The sequence below is a fragment of the Pteropus alecto genome, unplaced genomic scaffold (genome assembly GCF_000325575.1).
Source record: "Pteropus alecto unplaced genomic scaffold, ASM32557v1 scaffold137, whole genome shotgun sequence".
NCBI classification, from domain to species: domain Eukaryota; kingdom Metazoa; phylum Chordata; class Mammalia; order Chiroptera; family Pteropodidae; genus Pteropus; species Pteropus alecto.
This window is the reverse complement of record NW_006440135.1, coordinates 1,421,090-1,435,789: the sequence shown is the minus strand read 5'-3', so window position 1 is coordinate 1,435,789 and position 14,700 is coordinate 1,421,090.

Here is a 14,700-nt window from a genome sequence, read left to right as displayed (position 1 = left end):
GGAGCCTGGAGCTGGTTCCCCCTTAGCATAAGACTTGCTCAATCCGGAAGCCATAGACACCCCGCGCTGGGACGAGGACACGACAGAATGTCCCTTCTGACTGGAACAGCTTTCTGTTTCCCACTTGCTCAGCCACCTCCTTGCAGCTACCGAATTCAGAAGGGCTGTCCCCAGGTCACTCCTGGCTGCCGGAAGCGGGGCGGCTGCTTCAACAGCTTGGGCACAGGGCGCTCTATCCCTCTCGCCCCCATCTCTGCTACCGCCGGAGTCCCCACCAGATGGTTTTTACAGTGAAAGTTTCTTTGGTGTTCTTAGGCTATTTTTAAAAAATTAAGGCTCCAATTAGGAATAGAATTTTTTTTTTTTTTTAGGCGAGGCAACCCTTGGTTGACCTCACAGATTGCAAGGACCTTGTCAGCTTACAAGCCCTTATTTTTTTATTTTTTATGCCTACAGCACCTGGTCTTCCTAGGTGGTCTCCCATCCAAGTACTAATCGGCCCGACCCCGCTTAGCTTCTGAGATCAGAGGGGATCCAGCAGAAATTTTTTTTAACTAGCAAAACGATGATGTGAGCATCGATTACTTAAATCAAACTTCAAAATACAAGAACCATGTTGACTCCCTGAGAAAGGCAAGAGATTCTGGGGCGGGGGCGCCGAAAGGAAGTGCCCCTTGACCTGCTGCCGAGTTGCCTCAGTGAGATCACAGCCCTGGCTTGGGTTTAAGCTAAAGCCTCTGAGCCAAGAAGAACTGCAGACCCAGAGAGAGCAGGGAAGGTTCAGTGGTAATTTCACAAATGTTCCAGATGATATCAAAACAGGCAAATATAAAAGCCCATTTTTGTTTTTACTGAAATCGTACCACTAAGCTGGACAGGCCACTTCTCTGATGCCGGGAAATGGAGCCCAGGGAACCACCCGTCCATCCCTTCCCACACCGGCCCCCCAGAGCTCTGAGTCCAGGTCTTTATTCAGCTAGCAGGGCTGCCCTCCCCACATCTTCATAGGTCGGCCCCCACTGCCCAGCCTGGGCAGGGGTCCTGGCACTGCACCCTGTAAGTGCAGCTGATCCTGCCAGCCCCCGGGGGTCCTCACCACGCGGAAAAATGGCTTACCCTCCTTGTCCCTGCAGGAAAAGTGTAGGCATCGAGAAGAAGAGTCCCTGAAACTTAGTAGGCACTCACTATGAGCGTGATGAGGAAGGAAGATATGAATGAATGAATGAATGAACAGTGAATGAATGAAAGATACCGGCCTACTCTAAGGTACAAGTGTCTATCTCACCTCCATGTGGAGTTCACTGCTCAGGCCTCCATCTGCTCCCCTGGATGAATTCTCCCAAGGCCGTGGGGATGCACCCAGAGACAGTTACCCGTAGATCAGGGAGGGAAATTCTGCCTTGGAAAAAGTTTTTGCTCACCAAGTGCCTGTCAAGCAGACAAGCCATGTGGAAAAGTTTGTGCAATCTTAACTTTATAGTAGCACTGGCAGTAATCTTAGTAATGATAGAGATGAAAATAATAATAGCAATAATAACAGGCTCTCTAAATCTGAAAGCACTTCATAGCTTTCAGAGTGCTTTCAAATGTGTTTGCTGCTTCCTGCCATGCCTCCGATGACCTGCAAATACACAGGTAATCGCTACTGTGGCCACATCTTTAAAAGTTCCTGTGATTTTAAATCAAGATTCAAGGATGCAGGAAAAATGGGAGCTTTTTATCAGCGCACAGAAGGACATTTATACAATCCGCCCGCCAGATCATTCCAGGAAGTGTAGGCAGCATCATTTGGGGCGGGGGCCGCTGAGTGAGGGGATGGCGATCAGCCCTCCCACCCTGAGTCCTGGGGGCGGGGAGGTGCTCAGTAGACAAATTGGAAACAATCAACGGTGTGAGACTTTGTAAGCTCAGGACGGCCAGGGAACGAGTGACCTTCTAAGGCTGTGTCACAATCTCATTTCTTTTCCTTCTCACTGGAATTTTAATCAGTCTGAGCATCAGTTAACGATTCTTTCTTATCCATTTGATTAAAACACAAAGTCACTGAGGCAGTAGCAAATTGGATTTTTTTTTTTTTTTTGCCTTGGCCCTTAACGCATTACAGTAATGAAATCCCTGACTTCCGACCCCCACTAGTGAAGAGCTGATGTGTGCGGTGTGCGAGCCAGGAAGACTCATTTGTCTCCTGGCTGACAAAGGCCCTCCAGGAGCCTTGAATCAATGGAACAGGGCACCTGTGCTGGCAGACCTGAAGCTTGAATGTCATGTGCGGTACAACTTCATTCCTTTTATAGAAGCTGTAGCTTTTATTACCTGGCTGAAATCATACCCCACTTACTAATGCAATGAACTCCTTTAAGCTTACACAAATTCCTTTCTTGGAAAAGAATGCACTTCTATCCCACTGGCCAGAGCACTGAAAGATTTCCATCTACGACCCAAGGGAGGAAGAGTAGCGAAGATTAAAAACGAGGCAAAGTCACTCCCACCTACATTCTGATTCAACTTTACGAAGTCCGATTATTACAAAATTGGGGCATAAAAATTAAATAGCAAGGTGAGCATCCAAATCCTTATAACTCAATTATGTAAAGAAAGTGGACCTCACTGCCCTAGCTGAAGCCTTTTTAATGACCCCTTCTTGTCCTATATCTCATTGCCTCAGGAGCCAAGGTCACTGGCCCTGGACAAAGTCTGTCTTGTCAGAGCCAGCACTAGCCCGGCCAGTGGGGATGGGATAGAGTAGTTGCCCTCACGCAGGGAGGAGAACCTGTGGCCTGCCTTTCATTGCCTTTTTTTTTTTTTCCAAGGAAAAAAGATAAGCAGGTGACAAAGAATTGGAGAGGAACAAAGTGTTGCAGGAGACTTTTTTTAGAAACATATAGAAAAGCCTTATTATTTATGTTATAAGAGGATGATATGAGCTCAAGCACCTGTTTTATATTTATTTGTTCAACAAAAAGTTGTTTTCTTCTATGTATCAGGCACTAGAGATACAACCTTAAACAAAATAGACAATAGCCTATGTCCTCGCAGAGCTTTCCATTGCATTATAAAACTATGTCTTATAATGTTAAAAATAGCCCCGTTGTCATATGACACTCGCGTAGTAAGTGGATCTTTGGGATGAATAACACGCAACATCCTCCCCGTCCATGCAACTTCAGCACCGCGGCGGTGGACAGCTCCGCGCACGCGCAGATGCTTCCGGGCCACGCAGGGCCGTCTGTCGGCTACATCTGAAGCAGTCATTACCTGGAAGTAGGGGAGTCAGCACCCCAGAGAAACCTTTAGGATTTGGGGATCCATGTCCTAGCGTTGCTGTCCTCTTGTGAAACAACTCTGAAGCAGGGTTCCTTGGGTCTCCAGTGAGTTAAAGTCCAGCCCGAGTAGTAACCCTCACAGTAAGGTAACTCTTTTCGATGTTTCTCCTTTCCCCAAAACACACCCCACTTCCCCACTTCTTTTCTCTGAGATGGCCTCTTCTCTTCGTCAGGAGAGAAACTGAACTAATAGGAGAGATAGATAGATGACAGATGATTCTTTTCTCTGAGATGGCCTCTTCTCTTCGTCAGGGTCTTCCAGAGAAACTGAACCAATAGGAGAGATAGATAGATGACAGATGGCAGGAGATACATACATACACACATACATACACACATACAGAAATGTAGATACCTAGGTAGATACATAGCTAGATGGGTAATAAGGAATTGGCTCGTTCAGTTGCAAAGGCTAGGAAGTCCCATGATGCTCAGTCAGCAAGCTGGCGACCCAGAACCATCAGCGGTGTAATTCCAGTCTAAGTCTGAAGACCTTAGAACAAAGAGAGCCAGCTGGTGGTGTAAATTCCAGTCCCAGGGGAGGAGAAAACCTATATCCAGCTCAAACGATCAAGCAGGTATAGGTCCCAGCTACTTAACATTTTTGTGCTACTCAGGCCTTCAGCTGATTGGATGAGGGCCACCGATTTTAGGGGCAGCCATCAAATTTACTCAGCCTACTCAAAGGCTGAGCTCGTCCACAACCACCCTCACGGACACACAGAGTAATGTCGGACCCAGCGTCTGGGCACTCCGTGGTCCGAGGGGAAGTACAGAATCATATTTAAACCAGGACGCCTGTGCCCTTAAGTTTCCATATCAGATTTTAAGAAAAAGAAATCAATTCAAATACCAACATCACACACTGAAGCGTTGATGAAAAAAATTATGAAAGAATCGGTATTGGCGAGGATAAAGCTAAATTAACAGTAGTTCCCCGTTCGAGTGAAGAGGAGTTTTCCGTACCGACAGGCGTCTGCTCCAACATCATCGGTGGGAAGAGAGCAAGTATTTTATGTCAAAACGTACACAGTGGGGTGACCACAGATGCAACCTACAAAACTTAAAACCTGACCACCAAAAATAATAACGATCGCATTTTTAACAAAATTCAGGTTTATTCTTCTGTCTTAGTAATTTATTCTCTCATGGCGATATTCAACTGCATTTCCCCATCCGGCATGTCATCCGGTGCATCACTGATTTAAATGCCAGGTTTGCTGGCCCTCGGTGACTTGGTAGGGTTCTAGTAAGTAGCCCTCAATCGCATATGGAATAAAAGTCTAAGGAATTACTTTCCCTTCCTCTACAGTAGCAAAGAAGCATCTTGTGTTTGGAGTGGAAGACGATATACGAGGGTGCCTTATAGTCCACTTTGGGGCCTTGGACCCGATGCTGAGCATCACTGTTGTCCAGGTCCACCCAAATAAGTGGTCACTCACCTGCCCTTTGCAGAGTGACAGTTCTCTATGAGTCTTTCATGTTGCCACCCGCCTGTGAGCAGAAGCACTGACTGCCCTTTGTTCTAAAGGTGCCCATTCTTCTCAAGAGCATTTGAATAGTGAGTGTGTGTTCATATATACTATGGAACAGTGATTCTCAACCAAGGGCGATATGGCAATGTCTGGAGCTATTGTCCCTTGTCATGACTGGGGTAGGGATGCTAACAGCCTCTGGCGTGTAGAGGACAAAAATGCTATCAAACATCCTGTAATGCACAGGAACACCCACAACAGTGAAGAATTATTTGTCCCAAAAGGTCCTGGTGACTTGGTTGAGAAACCTTCTATACAAATAGTCTCTCCCTCTAGAGCAAAGGGCAATCATGCTCACTGCCTGTTATTAGAAGATTCAGGTCCTTTAAGCTCAAGTTATCTCAAGTAAAACACACCCACTGTGTGCACAGGCATCCATACGGGCCCACCTGTTTCATGCCTGGAAACTCGGAGGCAGGGAGAACCGCTGTGCTGCTTTTAATGAACTCCTTTGTCTCTGAGCCAGGAGTGTCGTGTCTTCTACCAGCCTCAAGGGAACTGACAGGCTAACTTATGAGCTTTCTGATAGGATAAAACTCACATTTTTCACAGTCTTGACACCTTTCTAGGGACAACTGCTGCCCTTTGGGTGCAGTTGGTTGGTGTCTGTGATCTGAGATGCTTTGACGTGCTAGGAGCATGATTACAGAACAAACAAGCTGCCCACAGCTCCGCGGGAGAAAGAGAAGAGCTTTGTGCCAGCCCCCGCCCTGCCTCACGTGTAACATTGGCCAGGGGTGCAGGGGCTGGCAGCCCTCAGGGCCGAGGAGCAGCCCCTGGAGCAGGAGGGGGCTCTGTGACTAGCCTGAAGCTAATTAGCAGCCAGGCAAAGCTGGGGCCGTGGCTGCCAGGTGTGACTGCATTAGGCCTGGCAGTCCACCCAAACAATTCAATAACTTATATCATATTGCCAGATTCAATTCATTTTTCCAGCAGGCATCTGTTCCATTTGATCTGGGCAGAGAGGATTGGACAAGGCAAGCTGCAGCATCCACAGGTGCAACAGCAAGCCACCTACGGAGGGTTCGCCCAGAAAGGAGGGTGCGAGTGAGGAGGAGAGAAGCAAGGCTGACGCTGCATCAGGTCGGGCACTGGAGCTGCCTCAGAGCCCATCCAAGTTCATCCGTAATTTCCAGAACAAAGAAACCTGAAGTCATTGTGTGGTGACCCCAAAGTCAAGGTTCTCGCCCCTTGCTCACTGACCTCCAAATGAGCCACCACCAATGGACAGTCCCAAGTGTTAGTCACGGTATTGTGTCCAAGTCATCCCCCATCCATTTCCATTCACTGGCCAGGAGTCAAGGCCTTACGCACTGGGGTTCAAGTTCAAGTATAAGTTCCAGTCTTTGGATGAAACAAAATATAAATCAAGTTCTATAGTTTATTATCCAGCCTTGTGGCCGGGAGGACATGTAATAATTGGCGAACGTCCAAGTGCTTTGAGGGGACCCATGAAACATTCCACGCCTTGCCGACGGCTGAGGAAGATGGAAGATGAGCCGAGCGTGGACAGGCACCAAGGCCTGTTCTTATCTCCTCTACCAACAGACGAGCGACCCTTCCGGCTCAGAAGGAGACAGGCTCGTAGGTGTTTCGTTATCGGGCCTCTGATTCCCAGAGTGCTCCGGCCATCGCAGCTGAGGTCTGTGACGCAGCCTGACAGGAAAAACGTGGGCGCAGGTCAGACCATTCCTCACCAGGCACAGGATGCGCCTCCAGCGGCCCAGACAGGGGGAGGGAGGCCCACCGTTCCTTCTCACGAGGCCCCTTAAAAGACAAGTGATAGACAACGAAGGACTTAAAACCTGCGTTTCGTCGAAAGACCTGTCCCTCTTAGAAATTCATTCTGCTTTGTTTGGAAAGCGTGGTTTTATTCTACGTCTGGGCTGCTTCTCCGAAAGTTTTTTATTCCTGTTCCCTTCTGTTGAAAAAAGCCTGAACTGTAGGAAAGACCGTTTCGCTCCCATTCTTGAACTCGAGGTATCTTTTTCTTCTTGTTTGAAACAGTGACTATCGCCAAGTTCTCATCTGTCTAGGGCACTTCTGAAAACAAACCCTCCTCCCCAAAAATCCATCACCTCCTGGAGGCTGGAGGTGGGTTTGGGGAAGGAGGGAGGAGACAGCCGAGGCGTGCTTGCTGCCGAGAGCACCCCAGCCACTGTGCATATGTAACTGCACCCTCCAACATAAGCATGAGACGGACACTATTTATTTTACAGATAAGGGACCTGGGGTTCTAACCCTTGATTGTATCTGACTACCAAGGCCATGAAATCTTCACTCCAGTATCAAGAGATCTGGAGAAAACTGTGGCTTACAACATTCTGTATCATAATACTTATTCAGAAATCAGATTCAGTTATCTGTTACCACAGAGCAAGAGGCCCCGAAGCTCAGTGGCTTAAAACAACAACACGTATTTGTTTCGCTCACTCTTTTGCTGCTCAGAGCTCAGTAGCGGGGCGGCTTGGCCCTGCTCCACGGGGAGTCACCTGATATGACTCAACTGGATCCACTTCTAGATGGCACGGCACAGAGATGGCAAGCTGGTGCTGGCTGTGGGGTCCACACAATGTGGGCGTCTCCACAGAGTGGCTTGGGCTTCCTTACAGAATGGTGGCTGAGGTTCTAGACTAAGGGTCCCAAGAGGCAGGAAGGAGAAGTGACCAGTTTCTTAGCTTGCGCTGAGAAACTGGACAATCAGCTCTCTGTGCTCTGCTGCCCAATCAACGGGGACTCAAGGGCCAGGGGACTCGGCTCCGTCTCTCACTGGAAGGAGGGCTGAGGGTTTTGTTTCCAAGCTTACACAGCTACTCATTTGTTATGTTGTCTGTTTATTTATTTATACTTTAAAAGCTATTTTGAACATAATTTAAAATGCCACTCATCCCAGGTACCCCATTTAATCAGACCATGCTCATACATTACCAGAAGGAGCCCAGAGTTTTGTCTCAGAGGACAGACGCACGTCTTCCCAGAAACCTGTCCCTGTGGCCGGGGTCATAAAGGGGACACCACACCTGTAGAAAATAGTTTCTTCTTTAGAAAAGTAAGAAGGAGAGAGAATCGTGTGTGGCACAGGCGGTGGCAGAATCACCGCTGAGACACAGGTCCTGCGACAGCTCTTCCCTGCATCCTACACGTGATCGATTCCTCACAGCCTCAACCCCATCTGCCCGGCCCTGAGGCCTCTGCCGTGTGACACGCGGCTCTCTCCTGTTTTCTCCAAGGTCTCTGGCCTTCTCGGGCAAAGGGGTTTCCTTCGAATCTTCCGGACTCTTTGATCTCCCATCTGATGTTTTACTGAGAGTTCTGTTGTCTCAGAGCTCTTCGATGTTCAGCCTTTTTACTACTTCTTACAAAAAAAAAAAAAAAAAACAGAAAATGAATAAGCTAGAATTAAGTAAACTGTGAGATGACAAGGACACCCCAGAACAGGGGGCACTGCACAGTTCCAGACAACCCACACTAAAAATTCTGCAACTCGTTGTTTAAGGAAACGTTTGATGACTAATTTCGAGAGTTATAGGCATTTGCATCTACCTGTGACTTTGTGGGTATAACATTTACCAACAAACGGGCGTGGTTATCACAGGATCACAGAATGATTTCGCACGTGATGGCTGGAGGGAGCCCACGACCTTCGACCATCTGGACTCCGAGTCACGCACAAACATTTCCACAGGCCCCCAGGGAAGGGAGGTTCCACTTTCTTTCAATCAGAATCTCCTTTACTCTTCTCTCGTTCATTCTTTCAAAAACATGAACTGCTCCTGGAGCACAGGCGCGTGTGAGCTCATGCACGTGTGTGCACAGGTACACAGAACTGTGCTGTGGGGAGCCTGGGACCTTGCTGCTCAAGGTCGAGCTGGGATTCTGCACATGCAGGGAGGTAGGAGCCGCGGGGTCCAACATGGAGAAGGGACAGTTCGACAGAATGGAGCCGGGCGAGTGGGGAAGGCTGGAAGCTTGCTTCCTCACACTTCCTCACCCCCAGCGTCCGCCCGGCACACACTAGGCCCAGCCACGCGCACGGGTCAGCACCGCACCTGCACGCAGGTGCTCCTACCTTCTCTCGGAAGCGCTGTCCCTAAAGATGTTTGCACATGCCCTGTTACGGGGTCTGAGCACTACAGAGTAGGAACTCAGCAGACAGTCCTGAAGTGGGTAAATGAGCGGTCACAAAGCAGTTTTTTGGGGGCTGACTCAGTGCCCTCCTCTTCCTCCACCCCTCATTTTCAGACTCACAAGCTCACCCCAGGGTGTCAGCTCAGCTCACGTCTCCCCTCACGGAGCTCTTTGCTTTTGTTTCACACACACACACACACACACACGCACACACACGCACACACACGCAGGCATCCAGGCATGCAGACGCGTGCACCTGCACGTGAAAACACGCACGCACCTGTGTGCACTCGCAGACACGCCCGTGGATGCTGCCACGCACACCAGCGCTGACTGTGAACCTGCTTCCCCTGCGTGTGGAACGTCCCCCCTCGCACCTCGAAGCAGACCCCGAGCTTCACGACTGAGGCAGGACCCCACCTCCCCCCAAGAGGAAACAGAGCTCCTCCCCCCGCCTCGTTCTCCTGCACGAGCTTCACAGACTCTTCAACCACAAGGCTCATCGCCATCTTCACAGAAGTCACTCCCTCTGCCCTGCGTGTCATCCAGTCTCTGGGGAGGAGCCACGGTGCTCTTTGCAACTGTGCTCTCTCTCGGGGTCCTCAGCAGCAAGCACCTCGATAGGTGCTCCCCAAGGCTGTTGCACTGCAAAGGACAGGGATGGGCGAGGCGCGGGGTCTCCGAGTCCCGGCACAGGCAGCACCAGCTCCTCTCGCCTGCAAGTCGCCTCCACGAGGGGTTCTCAGCCTTCGTTACCGTGGAGCGGAGCGTCGCCTCCAGCAGCCTGCGGAGATCGCTTGCGCAAATGTTGCTTTTAAATGCATACAATACACATAAAGATTAAAAAAGGACCCAGAGATACTGAAATCCAGGTCTCTGGGTGGACTTCGGTGGGGGACCCCCAACTTGAACGCTGTGCTGGAGCCGGAACCCCATCCTCCACACCTGTCATCTCGACCCCGCCTCCAGGTGGGCCTCCCCACCCTCCACCCCCCGGCGGGAAATCCCCCCCGGCGATGGGAAGCGGAGAGGGTGCTGATGGAGGGCGAGGAAACGGAGGATGAGGGAGAGCCTGAGACAAAGTGGGCCTTTCTGAGGGGCCGGGCTGCTGCTCTGTACAGAAAGGTCTGGATCATGATTTATGGTTTTCAGAGCTTGGGAGGAGAGAGCGAGAGAGAGGGAGAGAAGGAGAAAGGCGGGGAGGGGTGGACAGAACTGTTCCCAGAGACAAAGCGAAGAATTAGCCGCCCTGAACTAAATAAAGCTGGTGCATAAGTTTTCCTGCTGCAGTGAGATTTTTGAACCAAAATCTGTGGACTTCGGCAGTATTTTCTATGCTTTTATTGTTGACTGCATTAGGCACTGTATATATGAAGCGCTAGGGCCAGCAGGGACGTAAGTCATATAAATTCAAAGATCACACCAGCTCAAAGTAGAAAAGGGGCTTGTTATTTTTTTTATTTTTTTATTTTTTTTTCCCTTTTAAAGCAGTGGTAAAGCAGAGGAAATGAAGTCATTTTTATATTATGAGATTTCGGGTTTTTTCATACTGTGTCTATTTCCTTTTAATGACAGTTATCAGAAGTCACTTTTAAGAAAGTACTTTGAAATTGAATAGAAAATGTCTCACACATTTACTTTTCCTATTTCGGCGAAATTCAAATAAGATGTGAGGACAGACGCCGAGCACTTCACGCCGGCGCTCGGCGAACGCGAGCTTTCTGCAAAGCCTCTCCTTTCCGAAGGTGGGGTAGCGGGAGGCGCCCGGCTGGGGGTCCCACCTTTCTGACTCAGCTCCCACGGGAATACCGTAGGAGGTATGGTCGGCAGGAGGGTGGCCCCTGAATCGTTCACGCCCTGATCCGCTTATGAATCTGGCGGGTTCCACAGCAAAGGGGGATGGAGGTGGCAGATGGGATTAATGCGGCTCCCCAGCTGGCCTTGAAATGGGGAGATGACCCTGGATCACTTGAGTGACCTCCGCGTGATCACGAGGGTCCTCAAAGCATAAGAGGGAGGCTGAAGAGAGGCGGAGAGGTGTGATGACGGGAAGGGGCTTGTGGGCTCTGACGACGGAGGAAGGGGCCGTGAGCCAAGGAATGCGGGTGGCTCCCAGAAGCCGGGAAAGGCAAGAAACGGACTGTCCCCTGGAGTTTCCAGAAAGGACACAGCCTGTGACATCCGCGTAGGGCTTCTGTCCTTCTGAACTGTAAGGCAATCAATTTGTGTTGTTAAACTGTTAAATTTGGGGCGATTTGCTAGAGCTGCCGCAGGAAAATGATGCAGAGCTGGCCTCAGACTGTCATCATGGGGAACAGAAGCACCGTGGTCTGAGGCCCAGGACCTGTGCTGATGGCCACCTGGAAGCTGTGTGACCTGGGCAGCTCCCTCAACCTTCCCAAAAACCCATCGTCCGGTTTCTAAAGTGTGTGCAGCCGCGTCTCCAGAATTATGGTGCATGCTGCACAAAGTCGGCTCATCGATTGATTGTAAACAAAAACATAGGTTAGTTTATCGATTCGCGTGGGGCCTGAGGGAGAGATTAAGAATTTTTTGAACCCGAGACAGAAATTGCTAATTACTGTCAACTAGTTTCCCCTGTTCTTAACAACAACAACAAAAAAAGTCCTAATATCTGTAAACATTTAGTTTTCTTTTTAATCATCACTGATGTGGCTTTAAATCAGTATGACCCCTGTGGGAAGGGCTGGGAGCCAGCCAGATCCAGGGCGGGGTAACCAAGCTGTCCCAGGCGGTCTCCCGAGGTCACCACACTGAGTCAGCAGAGCTTCAGGACTGGCAAATAGAAAACCAGACAGGAGCTGCCTCGTTGGCCTCTCCGAGATGGAGCGCAGGGTGACACCTGCGTCGCCTGTATCACGTATGCAGGAAACCAGCCCCTTACTCCCAGGCCACTGAGCTAAGACTGAAAGCCACATCCCCATGGCTTCTTCCCCTGGCACCGCATTAAAACGTAATGGGTAGCACTGTAATTACAGATCCTCTGTGGTGAATTCCCCTATGGAGAAGCATTTTTATAATTTCAGAATTATCCCGTTTTATTTCTGGTTGTAAGGTTTTAGAATTTTAATACATCACGTTTTTATAAAACAGCAGAACTTGGCCTGGTTTTCGTAGGGGACCAGCACTCACTGAACTTCTGTGTTGGGCCAGACACCAGCTATATATAATCTGTCACACTCAGCTTCTTCCTCCATGAGATCTGCATAATGCGTACTTCACAAGGCTCTCAGGATTAAGCTAAATGGCATAAAATAACGTAGTCCGGGACACAGCGGGAAGGAGGCAGAGCCCCGCCCTGGGGCTCCCTGGATCGCCTCCCATGTGCTCTGTCCCCACCCGTCACCCCTGTCCCCCACCGCACAGCCCCTCTGGAGTGAAGGTGCTACGTGTTTCCTCCTTATGAGCTTATCTCTCATGCCATCACGTGACCCGGCTTGACACTCCAGACCGTATCAGCCACTGGAGCAATATCCTACTCCCTATCTGCACGTGCACCTAAAATAGCGCATGTTCTAACTCTCCTAATAATTGGAGGAAACATTGTGCCATGAACTCCATCAGGAAACTAAAGTCCATGCAGCCATGTCCCCACGTCCCCCTGGAGTGGAGGAACTCGTGTAGGCACTGGGGTGCCCAGGGCCCGGCATCCCGGAGTGGGCATCCTGGGAGCAGGGAGGAGCGAGACGATGAACACCCAAGGAGGAAGAAAGAGGATCCCAAGGGCCCAGCTGAGGACACTGTAGACTGACGGCCCAGGAAAGCCTCCCGTGAAGGTGGGTTTTATTTTTAAAAGGGCAGGAGGAAGGGGCTGCTGCAGAGGAGGAGCTGGCGTGCGGCCCCGAAAGCAAGAACACTGTGAGCGCTGGAAGGACGCGGAAGAGGGGGCGGCCGGGCGGCGGGGAGGGGCGCCGGCCAGAGGATCAGGGGACTGGCAGGACCAGGCCCCACCCAGCTCCACGGCCAAGGGCAGGAGAACGCGTCTCATTCTAAGGGTAACGAGAAGCCAAAAGATGGCGTTGGGCAAGGCAGGGACATGGCCTGCTCTGCTTTTTGCTGTGTGTTTTTAGATCACTCCAGGACGCAGAGTGGACCTGGAGGCCGGGTGGACAGTGCAGGCTCAGAGCGTCTCTCCCAGAGGACGGAGATGGTGGCCTGTCCTGGAGGGCGGTGGCAGGTGGAGACGCGAGGGCAGGGCAGGCTGGGCATGTTCTGAAGGGGCAAGTCACACACATGAGGGACCGGGCAAGAGCTGTGGCCGGCCGAGCCATTTTCAGCAGTTACCCCGCCTCACCGGGAGTGTGTCCGCCCCAGGGGAGAGCACGTGTCCATTGGCTTTGGACTCGGTCACGTAACTTCCTCCACCCAATGGGCTGTGCACAGAAGTGACAGTGTGCCTCACACAGCCAAGGGTATAGGAGGCATCACTTGTTTCTTTGTCCTTCCTCGGCTTCCGCCTGCCCCGTGAGCAGAGCACATCCCAGGGAGAGACGGCTCGGCCATCCTGGGTCCTGGACGAGAAGACACACAGACCCTCACTGAGCAGCAGAGCCAGAAAGCTTCTTCCGACCGCTGGCTGTGAGTGAGAAGTAAGTTTTCGCCGCTGTAAGCTACAGAGGTTGCAGAATACTGGTTTCCGTGGCAGAAGCCACCTTCCACAAGAACACCTCCTAGGTGGTCGGCTTAAGGGCCTGTGTAGACAACGGATCAGTTGACCAACTTGGGGGCTGACAAAGTGGGGTGAGAATTCATCTCAGGACACATTTAAAAACGGGAATTCCAGCTGTTTTATGGAGGGTTAGCCACAACTCTATATTCCTTGGCTAGGCAGGAAAATCAAAGTATTTTCATCTGGAATTTAATATCCCAAGTAAAGTTTTAAATCCTTTATATGCAATCCATCCATTGTCAAGCATTTTATTCCCTGAAATTTTTTAATTCATATTTTTTCAAAAAGAAAGTGCATTTAGAGTTAAAACTAGTTCTCCTCGAAGTTTTAAAGAGCTGAAAAAAAAAAAGTAGAAGTACAAAGGATGATGGTCACTCACAGAGACCATCTCGTCATTGTCATTCAGCTGGGAGAGCAAGGGGGGGAGCGGCTCCCCTTAAAATCACACCTGGGTCACCCTAAAAAATAAGGCCCATTGTGAAGACTGCCAAGGCAATATTTCCCAACAAAGCCAGAGTTCTCTCTTTCTTTTTTAAATCAAGACAAAGTCATCTTCAATAACAGAAGAAATGCGGGGCATTTTGAGGGGGAGATTAGCCAGATATTTGTTTCATGAATACTTTTCTATCGTATTTTATTCTTTAAATATCATCGCTCCAAATAAATATGCAGACTTTATTTTTTATTAAATTTATTGGAGTGACATTGGTTAATAAAATTATGTAGGTCTCAAGTGTACAATTCAATAATACATTCTTAATAATACATCAATATGTCATTAATATATTAACGCCACCCAACAAATAGGTATTTCATGATATATTTTTAGTTTATCTTTCTATAACATAATTTTTCTGCAAAACAACAATATACATTCATGGAAAGTTGTTGAATATGCATTATTCAACACTGTAAAATGCATTATTCAAAATTGTAAAATAATGCCCTTTGTATGATATAGCAAAATTAAATATAATAACAAATTATTGTATACATATATATGGTATATATACATAAAGATATC